This window comes from Ursus arctos, unplaced genomic scaffold (genome assembly GCF_023065955.2).
Source record: "Ursus arctos isolate Adak ecotype North America unplaced genomic scaffold, UrsArc2.0 scaffold_30, whole genome shotgun sequence".
Taxonomy (NCBI): Eukaryota; Metazoa; Chordata; class Mammalia; order Carnivora; family Ursidae; genus Ursus; species Ursus arctos.
The window spans coordinates 7,424,280-7,440,036 of NW_026622986.1; positions in this window are offsets into that span (position 1 = coordinate 7,424,280).

Here is a 15,757-nt window from a genome sequence, read left to right on the forward strand (position 1 = left end):
GTCAAAGAAAGAATTATAATAAAATATAAAAAATTAATCATACTTGTGGGAGATAGCTAAAAGAGTTTTAAAAAATAAATCTATACATTTAAATGTAATAAAATGAACCAATATAGTTATTAGGAAAAACAGCAACAGATTAAATAGAAAGGATATATAAGAGAAGAAATCATCCAAAACTGAAATCAATGAAATAGAAAAGGAAAATAGAATTGAAAAGATTACTAAATCCAACAGCTTGTTCTTTGAAAAGACTCATAGAATAAGAAAATCTCTAGCAAGATTTAGCCAGAAACAAAGGAGACAAATACATACAGCTGACATTTTAGAAATCTTAAGCAAAATTTATCAACAAAAATATGACATTGAGATTAGATTTTCTTAAAAAAAATCTCACTTCTAAAACATTGGCTCAATAATAGACAGAAAACCTTAGTAGGTCTATAACCCATAAAGAAAATGAACTTAAAGTTAAGTGTCTAGTTGTTTCCTATTCTTTAATACAAACAAAACCCTTGAATTCTGCCAACACTCTAAGAAACAAATACTATTTTATGACAACTGTTCACAGCATACGGGAAAAAGAAGGAAAGACCTTCCCCCAACTTCTTTTATGAATTAGTATAACCCTGATACCAAAACTCAAAGAAGAGTAAGATGAAGGAAAATTATTGAATGATTTCACTTATGAATATTGATACAAAATTCTAAATAAAATACTGGCAAAATAAATCCAGCAATACACAAAATACATTATCACCAAATTCTGGGGTTTTCCTGGAATACAAGAAGGCTAACTTACCACATTAACAAATCAAAGGACAAAATAATATAATCTTTTAAATAGATGCAGGAAATAAATTTTATATCATTCAAAACCCATTCTTAATGAAAATCCTTAACAAACCATGACTAGAAGGGAAACTTTAACTTAATAACCTACCCAAACCCCACAATTAACATTATATTTACTGGTAAAATATCAAAAACATTCCTTTTTAAATCAGTATCAAGCTAAGGATATCTACCATCACAACTGCTATTTAATATTAGTCCTGAAGTTCTAGTAATTAGAAAAAGAACTATGATGATTAGAAAAGAGAAAATCCTAACAAGATAATATGTTTATCTGCAGATTAACTATTGGACAAGCTAAACTGCAGATAAATTTCTGGCAGAATTCAGCAAGGTTGCTAGATATAAGACGAATGTCCAAAACCTAATAGTTCCATTTATCAGCAATAAATTATTAGTAACTGGAATTACAGACAATATTCTCTGTCTAGCAATAAAAAATAGCAATAGGATGCAATGTGACAAAAATGAGATGTCTTTATAAGAAATTACAAAATTTTTCAAAAGACATCAAAAAAGCTCTAAATAAGTAAAGAGATACCACCTACCACCACGACAGAAAGGCTCAATATTATAAGGTTAATAATACTCTTAAATTAATTTATAAAAGCAGTTCAATTCCATTCCTGACTGGGAATTTTCCAAATTGATCCTAAAGTTATTATGCTATAGCGGAAAAGGCCCAGAATAGTAAAGGTAGTTTTGTGGAAGACTAACAGTGGAGAGGGGTGGGGAGTCGTTGTAGATACCAAGACTTATAAAACTATAACGATAAAGACAGCAGAACTGGAAAGGGATAGAGAAACAGATCAGCTGGGCAGATTATTAATTCAGAAACACCTCCCATATTAGGTAACCTGACATTTGACGGAAAGCTGTCATTACCAATCGAGGAGAGGACTGTTAATAGCCAGGGCTGGGCCAATTGGCTGTCTACGGACAAAAAGAAAAATAGGTTTTTATCTTACTTCATTCATAGGTTACAGACTTGTATGAAAAGCTGTAAAGCTTTTAGAAGAAAATATAGCTGAATACTTTTATGATGTTGGGGGTAGGGAAGCTGTTCTCAAGAAGCAAAAAACACAAAACAAATCCCAGGCATGAACATTTTGATTAGATGGTTTTAATCCTGCATCATATGCCACAAAGTAAAGAGACAAGCCACTGAGAAAGAATATATCTGCAATCCTTATAAAGTGACAGAGAATTAATCTGCACTATATAAAGAAATCCTGCACATGAATATAATTAAGACGAACAAGCTTATAGAAAAACGAGGAAAGGATTTGGACGGACGATTCTGGAAAGGAAACCTAAGTGGTCAGTATGGAGATCTCGGCCACAGTAATAATCTGGGAAGTAAAAATTAAGAGTTATCACTTACACTCTTCAGAAAGGCAAAATTTAGAAGACTGGTAAGAACTGGCAGGGACGTGCGGAACTGGGGATCCCAATACCCAGCTGGTGAGAGTACACATTGGCATGACCCACCCCTGAGGGAAGTGGGGTGGATGTGTGTTTGAAGATGTGCATACGGTCTGACCTGGCGGTTCTCGAAGGAGCCGTGAGTACCACGTGCACTGCAGCCAGCCCCCCGTGGAAGAGTCATCATTTCAGCAGGGATCACACCAGGCAGTGGTTACCCTGAAACACTGCGACCTGTCTGAATTACCATATACACTATATTTCACATACATCATAGCATATATTTGACATTTTCATCTTTTCTACTGTCTATCTCACGAAGGCAGGTTGTCTCTGTCTTTTCTTTTTCCCGCTAATCTTACCACCCAGCACCTAAAACAGTGCCTGGTGTATTGTTGGAAACCTATAACTATTTGTGGCAAAAGTGAATTGGCCAAATCTCAAAAACACAACACTGAACCAAAAAATGAAGATGTGAAACGGTAGGGATACCATTCACGTGAGTTTTAAAGCATATGATGGTACATAGTTTATGGCTACCAAATGGATGTGTAGTAAAAAACAAATAAATAAATATGCATATTAACTAGTAGCCATCTCTGGGGAGAGCCTAGGGTGGGGGATGTTTTGGGGTCGGGTTTTAATCACATCTATAACATTTTGTTTCTTAGATTGGTCGACCTGACATAAATTTGGCAAGATGTTAACATCTTTTATCTGGGGTGTTTGAAATATTTTATAATGAAAAAAAGTTGCTGGTGAGTGAAGAAGAGAGAGGTTGTCAGGGTATCTCGTTATATGAAGGCTGTTCCTGCATTTCTGATGCCAAGGCCACCTTGGACATATGGAATTTTTCACAGTAACCCCCTCTCCTTAAAGTTGCTGACGCCACCCTAGGCAGTCACGCACAGGTGTTTCTGGTTCTACTTATCTTGGAAGATCTAATTCTGCTGTGCTTTATTTAATCAGGGCTCTCTATTTGCCTGTGGGGAGAGGGCATCAGCTACTGGAAATGAGCCCTTCCCCAGTCAGCCATAACGTCACTGTCCACTAACCAGGGTTGGGGAGCGGACGCAGGCATCTCTGTGATCAGATGATCGGTGTATGCCAGGCAGAACGAACTGCAAGGCTGGAGCAGACGAAGACATTTATTAACACAGATAAGTTTTTATTGAATTAAGAAGGAGCACTTAGAAGGAAGACTCTAGGGAGTAAGAGGATTAAGTCATTTTGAAACATTTTTCTCCTGTCAAGTGAGCAAATGAAACGTCAGCGTGGCCGTCTGATTCTGATTCTCTCTAGCCGTGTGGAATGGCAGCCTCCAAAGTGAAGAAGAGAGCGCTCTTAGTTCCCAGGAGAAGCGTCCACAAGTAGGAGTCAGGAACGACCTATCTACAGGACATGTCCACGATCAGAATATCCAGAGAGTACACCACTCTGGTAACAAAGGAAGGTGACGCGTAAGGAGCCATGGTCTTTTTTATTATTAAAAAATACGATTTTTAATAAAAAGTGTTGATGGACTTTCCTTCCTTGGTTGGTTGCTCTCAGGTAGAACACATAAAAGGTCCGCCATCTTAGCCACAACCTTGGAGTGGCCATTACTGTTCTCACTGTGCCCATAAGGCTGTGTTGTTCCAGTGAGGTTACCTAATGCTGGTCACAGAGCAGGGGTGGGGCTCCAGGTGCCACCCCTTCAACACCTTCACCTCTTTCCACTGCCTCACCACCACCCCCCTCAGTCCCACCCCCGCCAACACACACACATTTGAGACTTTGACGACCAAGTATCTTTGGTTCACATTCTGAGCATGACATTGTGTGTGAGGGATGGTTGAATGTGTTCTGAGCTGAGAGTATCCTGTACAAACTGCTTGTTATATTTTTCTTTTCCAAGACTTCCAGTTGGTTCTTTCCCCTATCTTTTTCTATTTCATTACTTCTTAGTTTTGTTTCATAAAGTCTTGTTAATATCTTGGCTTACCTTCCTTTATATATTCAAGAACTTATACATGCTCTTTTTTTTTTTTAAGATTTTTTGTTTATTTATTTGAGAGAAAGTGAGAGAGAAAGCACGCGCGCATGAGCAGGAGAAGGGGCAGAGGGAGAAGCTGGCTCCCCACTGAGCAGGGAGTCCACGTCCAGGCTCAATCCCAGGACTCCAGGTCATGACCTGAGCCGAAGGCAGACACTTAACTGACTGAGCCCCCCCTGCTGCCCCCCCCCGTGTCCCAAACATGCTCCTTTTAAATTTGTTTTGAGATTGCTTCTATTACATGCATTCATAAAGAGTAGGTTTATCTGTTGATTAATTGAGTTTGTGGGAACGCTGTCTCAGAACTACATCTCCCGTGTCCCTTGGAATTTTGTTTGCAAGACCACTGGGACTGGGATCTGTTTCTGATTTCTCTTCGTCCTTCTCATTTCATGCCTCCCTGGTTTTGTGGTTGCCCCCAGCCACCCACCCGAGATGGCCTGTTTCCTTGGTGATACCCTCACCCAGGTGAAGCCATTCTCAGCTCCTGCCCAGCTGTGAGGATGAATTATGATACCATCCGTGTTCTGCCCTTCCTGCCCCACTCCCTCTGAAGTTGGCCTCTAGGAAAGGGAAGCTTTCAATCCCAGCTACCCCTATGATTGAGCTCTGGCTTCCTCTGCTTGGAGCCCCAAAGTTTGTGACATCAGCACTTACCACTGTGTTCAATTTCTAGTCCTTGGATGTGTTTATTTTGGTTCTAATTGTGACCCTGTCTTTTTTAGGTTAAAAAAAAAATTCATCTATAATTACTATGCTTGCAGAGCAGGGAGAGATTCAAAGGGTAAACTCACAATATTACTTTGACCTGAAGCCCAAAAGCTGCTATTAATTTTTTTTTTATTCTTTGAACAGGAATGAATGTTTTGTGTAACTATTTTTTTCTGCCTCTTTTTTTTTTTTTATCTAAAAGTAGAATGCAGAACATTCTCCACTCCCTGTGGAAAGTCTTGATTTCTGAGGGTATTGGCAAGGTGGTTTGGATTTTTTTTCAGGTTTTTATGGTAGTGCATTCAGCTATAATGGGTGGAGTCTGGCCCATTCCTGTATTAGGAGGACTAAAAATTGGAGGAAGGGAGGGAGGGGATAAGAGCTGCATTCCATGCCTTATCTTTAGCATTTACAAGAACCATATAAATGTATTCAAAATCCCTAAAGCAGGAAGAGAGTAGTAAAACCCATGTGTTCATAGGAAATTCCGCAGCTATTTGCTCTGCAGTGTGTTCTGGAAAGAGAAGAGGTAAATACACAGAGGGAGGTGTCCTGGGTCCCAGAGAGAAGATGGCAGGCCCACCGTAGCTCCCTGCTGGGGCCCCCATGCCCAGTCAGCCCTCCCATGCTTCCCCTGGGTCCCAGAGGGAAGATGGCGGGCCCACCGTAGCTCCCTGCTGGGGCCCCCATGCCCAGCCAGCACTCCCGGGCTTCCCCTGGGTCCCAGAGAGAAGATGGCAGGCCCACCGTAGCTCCCTGCTGGGGCCCCCATGCTCAGGCAGCCCTCCCATGCTTCCCCTGGGTCCCTGTGGATTATGGATGCAGAGAGTGAGAAGCTTCATGAGCCAGGATGGGTTGGTGGTTGTTGCCAGACCTGAGCGTCTGCATCATTGTGTCTCAGGGCTGAGAAGTCACAGGGACTGTCTTCCTACTTGGCTGTTCTCCACCTTCCACAATAAAATGGACAAAATATCAGAGTCTGCCCGTTCAGTGTGACAGGCAGCATGGGTACTAAGGCCAAAAGCACAGACCTAGGAATCAGAAGGACTGGGTTAGCGAGGCAGCCCGGCCACTTACCAGCCGTGTGACAGCGACAGGCTCCTCAGTTCCTCCAGATCTCAGGCTCTGGCTAGCAATGACGTGGGACTAAGGGGATCGGCTCATGTGAAGGCTCTTGTGAGAGGAAGGGAAAGAATGCACAACAAGCAGTCAACACAGGTAAGTACTCCATGCTGTGTTACTGCTTTTTGCATTATCTCATCAACTCGGCTCATAAAGGGATCAGAGGCAAACTAGAAAGCCAACGTGTTTACTCCTGGGCCAAGTTCCAAGAACAAAGCTATCCCTCCCCCACCTTCACCCTGACCCCAACTGGGACACTCTTCTAAATAAATCTCATATTCTAATTGCATATCTATGCCTCTTAAGATTTATTGGGTCTTGATTTCTACTCCCAGTCTATTTCAAATGTGGCTTTTTTCACCGAAGTCAAAGAATGTATCTTTGCTGGGATTCAAAGGCCTCAAATTGGGAGGTGATGGTGGGGGGTGGGGAGCTCTGAGACCTTGGCTGGACTGGAGTTTCACCCATCCCCCACTCAGACCCCACAGGACAAAGTTACCACCCAAAGGAACCACTAGTAACCACTTGGATCTGTTGGACCTGTGCTACCAAGGCCTCCCAACCCACTGCCTCCACCCTGGGAGACTTTTGTGGAAAACAGGAAATTGTTTTTCTCTTCACAAATTGCAAAGAGCTGTGTGCCACTTTTTTAAAATATGAACCACGTTTGTTGAGGAGAATCACAAATTTACCTCTGCTCTGACCCCTGCTGTAGTGTAAGCATGGGTGGGAATATTTGTGCATGTTTTCAAGCGAATTTCATCTATCTATACTTTTTGTGCTTCGGGAATGTAAATATGATTCATCTTCAAAATAGGATTAATCTTATTTTAATCTGTTGCATTTTCCCCACTAATTATTGTTTCTCAGCATTGTCTACTTTTTTTCCTCACTGAATCAACAAGCCACTTCTCCCAGTCAAACATAACATTTTAGAACTAATTTTTCTGCAGCTTGCTTGAATTCTCTGATGGTGTCATGAGGGACCCTAGGGTTCTGAGAATGAGGGCAAGTCAGGAGAAGACGGGGGTGGGGAGTAGCCAGAGGGATGAGGTACCGTACCTTGTTTTAATCCAGCCAGCCCGTTTTATAGAGCATATTGTACTTCTCTGCAAGATTCCACCTGAGGAAAAAATCCTACCATTCCCAAACTGCTATTCCAATGTATTTCATGTGCCCACACCTCATGAATTGTTAATGTACGAGTGTGATTAAAATGGAGTAGCTGTTTTAGTCAACCAGAACTCATACTTGAAGTAAGTGGTTCCTCTTTGAAGTTATCACATCAAGATACTATAGACAAAACCCTATGATGTTGCCATTTCTCAAAAAAAAATTTGGCATGTGTTAAGAATTGACGCCAGGGCTAATTGTATATTACTTTGGTTATTTTCACTAGAGACAAAATCTCATACACAAAATGGTGATGAAAATAATACTTACTTCTATTGTAAGTACTTCTATTGTCCCAGAGAACAAAGGAAATGTAAAATTTACTTCATAAAATCTGAGACAATAAACAAATGTTATGTTTTTAGAAATCTCTGAGGGTGGGCTTAAATTTTTGAAATGGTCCGAAATCATTCTGAGTTAAAACTATTAAAGAAGATAGATAATCAAGCTAGGTTCTGGAGTAAGTGGTCCAAAGATAGGAGTAACTGTAATGCAATGGGGTTAACTTTCTTGGTGGTTTAACCATGACTCTAAAGGCAATTCCAGAAAGGCAGCTTTCAAGATTAGAATATTTTAGGTCAACACCTTTGGGGGGTACCATTGGTGGATACCCTCTACTTGTTACTGTCATCCTATGTCTGAATATGGGGATTTGGAGAGTATGAGTCCCATAAGGAAGTGAATTTCCCTAATCCTCATCCCCAGAACTTGGCAGAGTGGCTGGCAGGATGCAGGTAAGGAATGGATGTTGGTTGAAAATAAAGCTTTCTCAAGGCTAAGTATGTACATATTTATAGGAATACTGATTCCTAAAAGATTGACTTTGTGAAGAGCAAACTAGATCTGAATCCTTGAATTTTCCTCACATCTTTGTTCTTTATCTTGGGTTATTAGATGACCCAGAGAAGCTAAGTGACTCACCCATAGTCACACAGCAAGCACATGGCATGGTGAGGACCAAGCCCAGGGCCACGGACTCTCAGCCCAGTGCTCTCTGCACCCTACCTTGTTGCCCAGGCTGGCTTCGTGGGGATGCCACCTGTGTGTTCACATAGGGTCCCCACTTGGTTTAATGATCGGCTGTTGCTGCCTTGAAATTTTTTAGCCTTTTTAAAGAAGGGGACCCACATTTTAATTTTCCACTGGACTCCACAAATTATTTGGGTCTTGCCAGTACTTTTGTGGGTGTGTTCAAGGATTTGTCATGCTGGAGAACTGTGTTCTCATGCTCTCTTTTCAGGATCAAAGACAGGAGCTGATGGGAAAGGAGGATCACCCAGGACTCTACCCTTGGTTTTGACTTCTGGTTGGTGCTTCGTTCATGGTAACTGCTTACCCATTGGCTTGTTCCGCATCAGAGCCAGTACTTCCTCTGGCGGCTCCTGGTGCTGGGAGGAAGCTTGGAAGTAACGCTAGCCAACACAGCTACAGCCAGACAACGTCAAGACAGCTGGTTGAAAAGTGAAAAATCCTCTCCTTAAATATAATCACTGGCTGTCTGGTGTATTGCCAAGAGAATTGAGCTATTGTTTTTGTTTATTTATTCGTTTTCCCACTGCACTAATTGATTTTTCATTGAATTGCCTCAGACTCACAGTTTTGATGTTATGTGGGGACAGCTACTGGCTTCTGTTGTATGGAAATTGGTTTCTTCTCTAATGGGACCTCATCAAGTCATGTGCTCAGCCGATGTGATTAAGTGTGGAGCCTGCTCATAAAAGCTAATTTATCAGCTTGACCATCTTCTTCCATCCGAGGCAGGTCCTTGGCAACGCTAGGAGATGAATCATGCCTGTTTGGCACCATCCCCCATTCCTCTGGGTCTTCTTTGACTTTCTTCTTCACACATAAAACACTCAAATGCTCAGGGCCACCACTGTAGTCCCCCGAGGACTGGGACTTTGCTCTGCATTTTTAGTGTCACTTCCCCATCACAGCCCACTTGGGCTGGCCCTTGTTTCCATGGAGATCATGCTCTGGTGCCTGACTGTGAGCAGTCTTCAACTGATGCCTCCACCCCAGTGCCTGTCTTGCATGGCTTGCTAGTGTGTCCCTGTGCGGGCATATAGGCCTGAGCTCAGTTAAAACATCTGCAGGCTGTAGCAGATGCTGCCACTGTCCTGAACCAACTCACAGCATGGCACCAGTTCTCATCCGTGCAGACAGGTGACCGCGAGCACCTGCCTCTCTCTGCCGGAGGGCTTTCTCTCAGTTGCCTGTGGGCCACACCAGGGTGACACCTCCAGGAGTGAGTGGGAGTGGAGGACAATGCCCCAGGCTTGACAGTAGGTGGGGTTCCTGATGCTCGCATCACACTGTCTCCCAGAGATCGCAGGAACATGGAGCCCAAGTTGACTGCATTGGTAAATTGCTGTGATCATGCCTTTAGTGTTTTCCCTTTGTTTCCCATATTGCTTCCCACTCCCATGTTGGTGTTTCCTTGACTACCTGCCAAATAAATCACTTGCATCCAAACCTTCATCTCCAGATCTGTTTGTCAGGGAGCCAGCCTAAGACCATTGATGTCAGGAGAATCTTCAGAAGCAGAAGCTCGGGATTGGATCTGAGTTACATCATTGCTGGCTAATGGTGGTTGACCAGCAGGCAATATGCAATCACGTTTAATAAGGCTTCTGCCTGCCGTGGATCAAGACCGGCTCCAGGCGAAAGGGCAGGTGCAGTGGCTTATGCAGTAGCTCTAGTGACTGAAGATATAGGGGCAATGAACATTTTAAGGATTCATTGTAATTGCCATAGAAACCCAGAAGAAAGAAAATAACAGGCCCAGGCTGGGCAGTTATCATTCAGGGCACAATGTGAAAGCCAGGGGCCTCCATGGAAGCAAGTGAAGAGCTCCTCGTCTTAGATGGGGGGAGTGCTGAAATCCAGCCCAAACTGGGTGTAGAGATGCTGGAGCGCAAGTCCGGGCAGGTCTCATCTGCTGAACTCAGAACTCTGTTAGGAAAGAAGTGGAAACCAGAAACCTGTGATGGTGATTTTTTGTGGATGAACTTGATCCCCTAAGCCCTCGGGACTGTTAAGGGTGGCACTGTCCTTGTTGCCAGGGGTGACTATGGTCCCATTGCTTGCACATCATGGAAAGGGCTCACATGGGCTCAAATCAGTGGCTTTGCAAGGTGATGTGTCTTTTCCCCAAGAACTTTCCTGCCTTTCCTGGTGGCTTCAAGCCCAGTCACAAGGATCCTGACATAGCCTGGCCTGGGCAGGGAAGCACTGTCCCTGTGACTGGAAGAAAAGGGTATGGCCCCAAGTGCTGTAGGGCCTGCCTGATAGATGGTGGTGTGGATGGCAGAGGACATGCCTGGGAATGGCTCATGGATGGAGGTACCAGGGAACAAGGAATATAAGGCTAGACGGGAGTTTATTGACATAGTGCCACAGTTCTGTGACTCAGCCATTAGCAACCTGGCAAGCACAGCTGAAGCTAGCCCTCTGCATTGCTGGAATGGCTTCTTGAAGCTCAGAACATTGAAGACCCATGGTCAGTGAGGTAGAGATGCTGTTATGGATGGGGATCCAGTGTTAACACATATCACACAAGGCCACACTTCTGAGTCTAGATAACTGCAAGTAATTCCCATAACATAGAGCAGGAACAGAATGACCACTGGGGACACTGACCCACAGGGATCTGTCTGGGTGGTGACTAGACCATGGAGCTCCACCATCTCACGGTGGTGAGATGGACAGCAAACCCATACGCTATTGCTTGACTTGTTCTCAGTGAGATCACGAGAGACGAGTGGAAGGCTGATGCCCCCTACAGCTGTGGAAATGGCTAGCCCTTGCCCAGTGTTCAGGACTAAAGCTGTTCTCAGACCCAGGGACCAACAGAGGAGAAGCCAAGTTTCCTTGAGGGAGGACCCTGCAGCAGCAGCATAGAGTAGATATTCCTCTAATCCTTCCCAAAGGCGTCTGTAGATATTTCCAGAATATACCTGCTGGGAGAAGGAGGGTATGGAGATGTTTTGAGGGCTTTTGGGTACACTGATTCCAAATATATTATTTATTATTGTGTAACAAATTACCCCAACAATGAGTGGCTTAACATGACAATGATGCTTTACTATCTCTTACTATTTCTGTGGGTCAGGAGTTGGGGAGGGACTTGCAGGCAGGCCCAGAGTGCTCAGGAGTTAACGCCCCAGAACAGCCTGCAGCCAAGGGTGATGGGAGTTGAGCCCCAGGTGTCTGCTAGTGGGCTCCGTGCTCCCAGCACACTGTGTGCTGGCTTCTCTCCCTTCCCAGTCTGACTCACCCACTTCCCCATTGGTGCTTCCTGAAATCACTTCTCTGGTAAATCAGTCACACTCCAATCCAAACCGAGACGCTGTGTTTTCGGGGCAAAGAAGATACTGAACAGGCTGTAGGAAGATCCCATGGCCTTCAGCTGCTTTTAAGAAAAGTTGTCCAAATCGGTGCTCTCCTGGATACACTGCCCTGGCTTGTGCTACTCATAATAAGGGACATCGCTGCTGCCACCCTGACCACAGGTGACAGACCAGGGATTGCTGTCTGAGTCAAAGACAGTGAAGGCACCGGTGAGACGCCTCAGAAGTGGGTGATGCAAAACTGCCTAATCAGAGCACTCCACACTGTGTGATGACAGAAGACCTCTGTCTGGGGAACGTAGTTCTGGGCAGACAAAGAAAAGGTGGATCACTCCATGTCTCCTCAACACCACGTGTTATGGCTCTGATTCTCCGTCAGCTCGCAGCCCACCCCAGGGCGGGGGAGAAGCCCTTCAGTGAGTGTGTGGCTGCAGAGAACCCCTCATCGCGTGTATCCTGTCGCCAGAGATGAGCTCAGTGTCTGTTGGCCTTGCCATTTAAGGAGCCCCTGAAATCCCACCACATGGCCTCCTGCAGGATGCGAGAATCATCATGTCCAAACCAAGGTCTATAGAAGGTCCCAACCAGAGTCCTAAGACTACACATGCCCCTTGGGTTCATCAGGGTATAGCACCATTACCTCGTGGTACCTTACTGACCCTAGTGTGGTGGTTGTCAACTCTGACGGCCTTTACTCTCACTGAAGAGTTAAAAAAATAAATATATATATGTATATATACACACACATATACACACCATATGTATTCACCTGGTTCCCACCCTTGGAGATTCTAATTCACATGTTCTGGTTTTTAAGATTTTATTTGAGAGAGAGAGAGCATGCGTGAGAGACAGAGAGAGAGAGCACTCACAAGCACACAAGCAGTGGGGGGTTGCAGAGGGAGAGGGAGAAGCAGACTCCCCGCTGAGCAGGGAGCCCCACTGCTGCTCCACCTTAGGACCCCGAGATCATGACCTGAGCCCAAGGCAGATGCCTAACCGACGGAGCCCCCCAGGCACCCCACACATGTTCTGTTTTGTCCTGTTTTAAAAACTCCTCAGGTGATTTTTAAAAAAACTTATTATTTTGAAATAATTATAGATTGGTAAAAAAAAAAAGTTTTGTGTACCCTCGACCCATCCTCCCCCAGTGGTAACATTTCGTGTGACACAGTTGACTATCAAAACCAGGAAATGAACACTAGTACAAAACCCAATGCTTATTCAGCTTTCATCAGTTATACCAGTGTTCCATGTGTGTATGCACATCTGCTGTGTGTGTCTGCGTGTGTATGTGTGCATGCACATGTCTGTGTGTGCATGTGTGCATGTATGCACATGCGCGCGTGTGTGTGTGTGTGTGCGTGTGTGCACGTGTGCCACCCCCCCATATCCTACTTTGGGGCAGCCACCCTTCAACTTTCTGTATCTCAGTTCCCTCATTTCTAAAACCAGGCAGCTGAGTTTTATTATCTCCAAGGTGTCTTCCAGGTCCATCACTGAGAATCTGGCAACTTGGGTTGGGCCTGAGAGATGAGCTCTGTGCCTCTCAGGAGTTGGGCAGGGCAGAGAGTGAATAAAGCAGGTCCTGGCTATGGCGGGGCGGGTGGGTTCTGGAGTGGCATCATCAGGATTCAGAGGAGTGGAAGTGGCAGATGGGGGCAGACGTCGTGAGTACTCACTTCCCTTTTCATTGCTGCCAGATTTCTCCTCACGCAGGCCTTTCCAAGCCATGGAGAATGGCCCATGGTATAGCAGTAGCTGATGAACCGTGGCCAGAGTCCCTGAGTGGCCCGGCAGCCAGTTTGACATGTATTTCTGAGCCTTAACATCTGAGAGAAGATGTTTCCTAAAGCTTCGCACCTGCTCCTGGGCAGGGCCAGGGCTGTGGTTGAGGTGGGGGCTGGGAGAACCCAGCTCTGGGTGGGTCTCTGCAGATGCTTGGGAGGGAGGGGGCAGGGGTGTGAAAGGGAGAAGTGGGTGGCTGTGAGATCAGTAGCGCCCAGGGCTGAGAACATTCTAAACCCAGCATAGGGCTGGGGACAGAATCCTAACAGGCTGGTCAGTGCTGCTCTGAGTAGGGCACTGTGTGCAGGGTGGGTGTGGGATGGGACTATAGGGGATCTTGCTGGGGCCTTGAACTTGATGATCATGGCCTTAGAAACCTGTGGTCTTGACCATTTCATTCTCTGCTTGGCCAAATGGACTACAACCTCATTGCTCATTAGCTTTGTGGGCAGAGCCCCTGGGTAGAGGTTCAACCCCATGCTAAGGAACCAGGACCAGTTATATGGGTCCCAGGGAGACTAGGGAGTATCCAGATGTTGGAGAACAGGAAGGGCAGGGAGCACCCTAGCCTTCAAGGCCAAGGTCAACAACTGTGATATAAGTTACATTCCTTCCTTTGATGGAATTAATGTTAAAGCTTCTTTGGAAACCACTGAGAAAACTGCTTTTGGAGTCAGATTGCACTATGTACTCATTCTGTGACATTGGGAAAGTTGCTTCATGTCTCTGGGCCTGTTTCCTCCTCTCTTCCTCCTAGAGTTGTTGGGGCTTAGGTGACATAAAACCCAAGTACAGTGCCTGGCATACAGCAAATGCCCTATTGCATTAACTATGACTTCTTTCCCCCCTGTAATCTGATGTTTTGACATCTGGGAGTCTTGCTGATCTGGCTGTCCCTGGCTAGCCAGTTCTTAGTGATAGTAAACTACTTGCCTGTAAGCACACCCTTCAAATACAAACCAACCAGTCCAGAGCCCACACACCCAATCACTTCCTTTATCAGGCTCTAGTCGCTCCAAAGCCTGGCAGTGGGCAATGAGGGACAGCCCCTATGGCTCAGAGCCTGCCGAAAACTAGCCAATCCTAAACTGCTTACCCCCACCTCCTGTCCCTTCCAATGAAACCACAATAAAGGCTCTTGCCCAAGTTTCCTCTTGCTCCCTCTGCCCCCTGGCTGGTGCTTCGCCGAGTGGCCCTCTGTGTCATGCCTCCTCTTCTTGAGAACTGTGACAAACTATATTTCAATGGCAACCGTCTCCTAATCTATTGGCTTTACTGTACCTCAAATTTTGTATTAGTATACTATATTTTATTCAACTTTGCTTTAAGGACATTTTTAAGTTCATAGCAAAATTGAGCAGAAGATACAGAGATTTCCCACATACCCCTTCCCTCCTCCTGCCCATGCATAGCCTCCCAGCAGAGTGGTACGTTTGTTACAAGAGATGACCCGGCATCAATCCATCATTATCTGTACATTATACTTTAAAACACCTAAATATGCTCAGTACTAATATTATTTGTGTAGTTGTTTGGGCTTGTTGTTTTGTCCATGGATTTCTATGACCTTCCTGGGCTGACAGATACCTCTGGAGCAGAGGTGGTCTCCTTCTGGGTCACCAATATCAGGAAGCATTAGGGAATGAGGACAAAGTGATGCTGACAGCTGGCACAGGGCAGCTCTTCTTCAAAGGAGAGACCATCAGAAAGATCATCACCCAATGGTAAAAGCTACTGTTCACCAGAAAAATGTCACAATTTGGAATCTTTATACATCCATATTCACCTAACACGTAGCCTTCAGATATCTAAAGCAAAACCTGGCAGAGTCACAGGAAAAGTTGACAGATCCACTCTTCGTGATGGGAGAATTTAAACTTTTTTTTAAAGCACATGTGGAACATTTTCAAAAAATGACCATATACTGGCCCACCAACACACCCTGAAAAATTACAACACCTCAGTACCGTCTAGGCTGTGTTCTCTCAATACAGTGCAGTGAAATGAGAAAACAAGATGGTAGGGAAAAAAATCCCCCAATTTTCCATGTTCTTAGAAATGTTAAAGTACTTCTGAATAACTCACGATAGAGGAAGAAATCATCCCTTTTTCCCCTGGAAAAGGGACAGTAGGAGAGTGAGTGGAGGCAGGGAGACTGGTGAGGGAATGGTTGGAATGGTCCAGAAAGGTGATGGTGGCATGGGTTACAATGGCTATGAATGAAAGAAAGAATTGTGATCTAGATTTGTGATATATTGAGGAAGTAAAATTGATGTAAAAAATGCCCTGTGGCTCT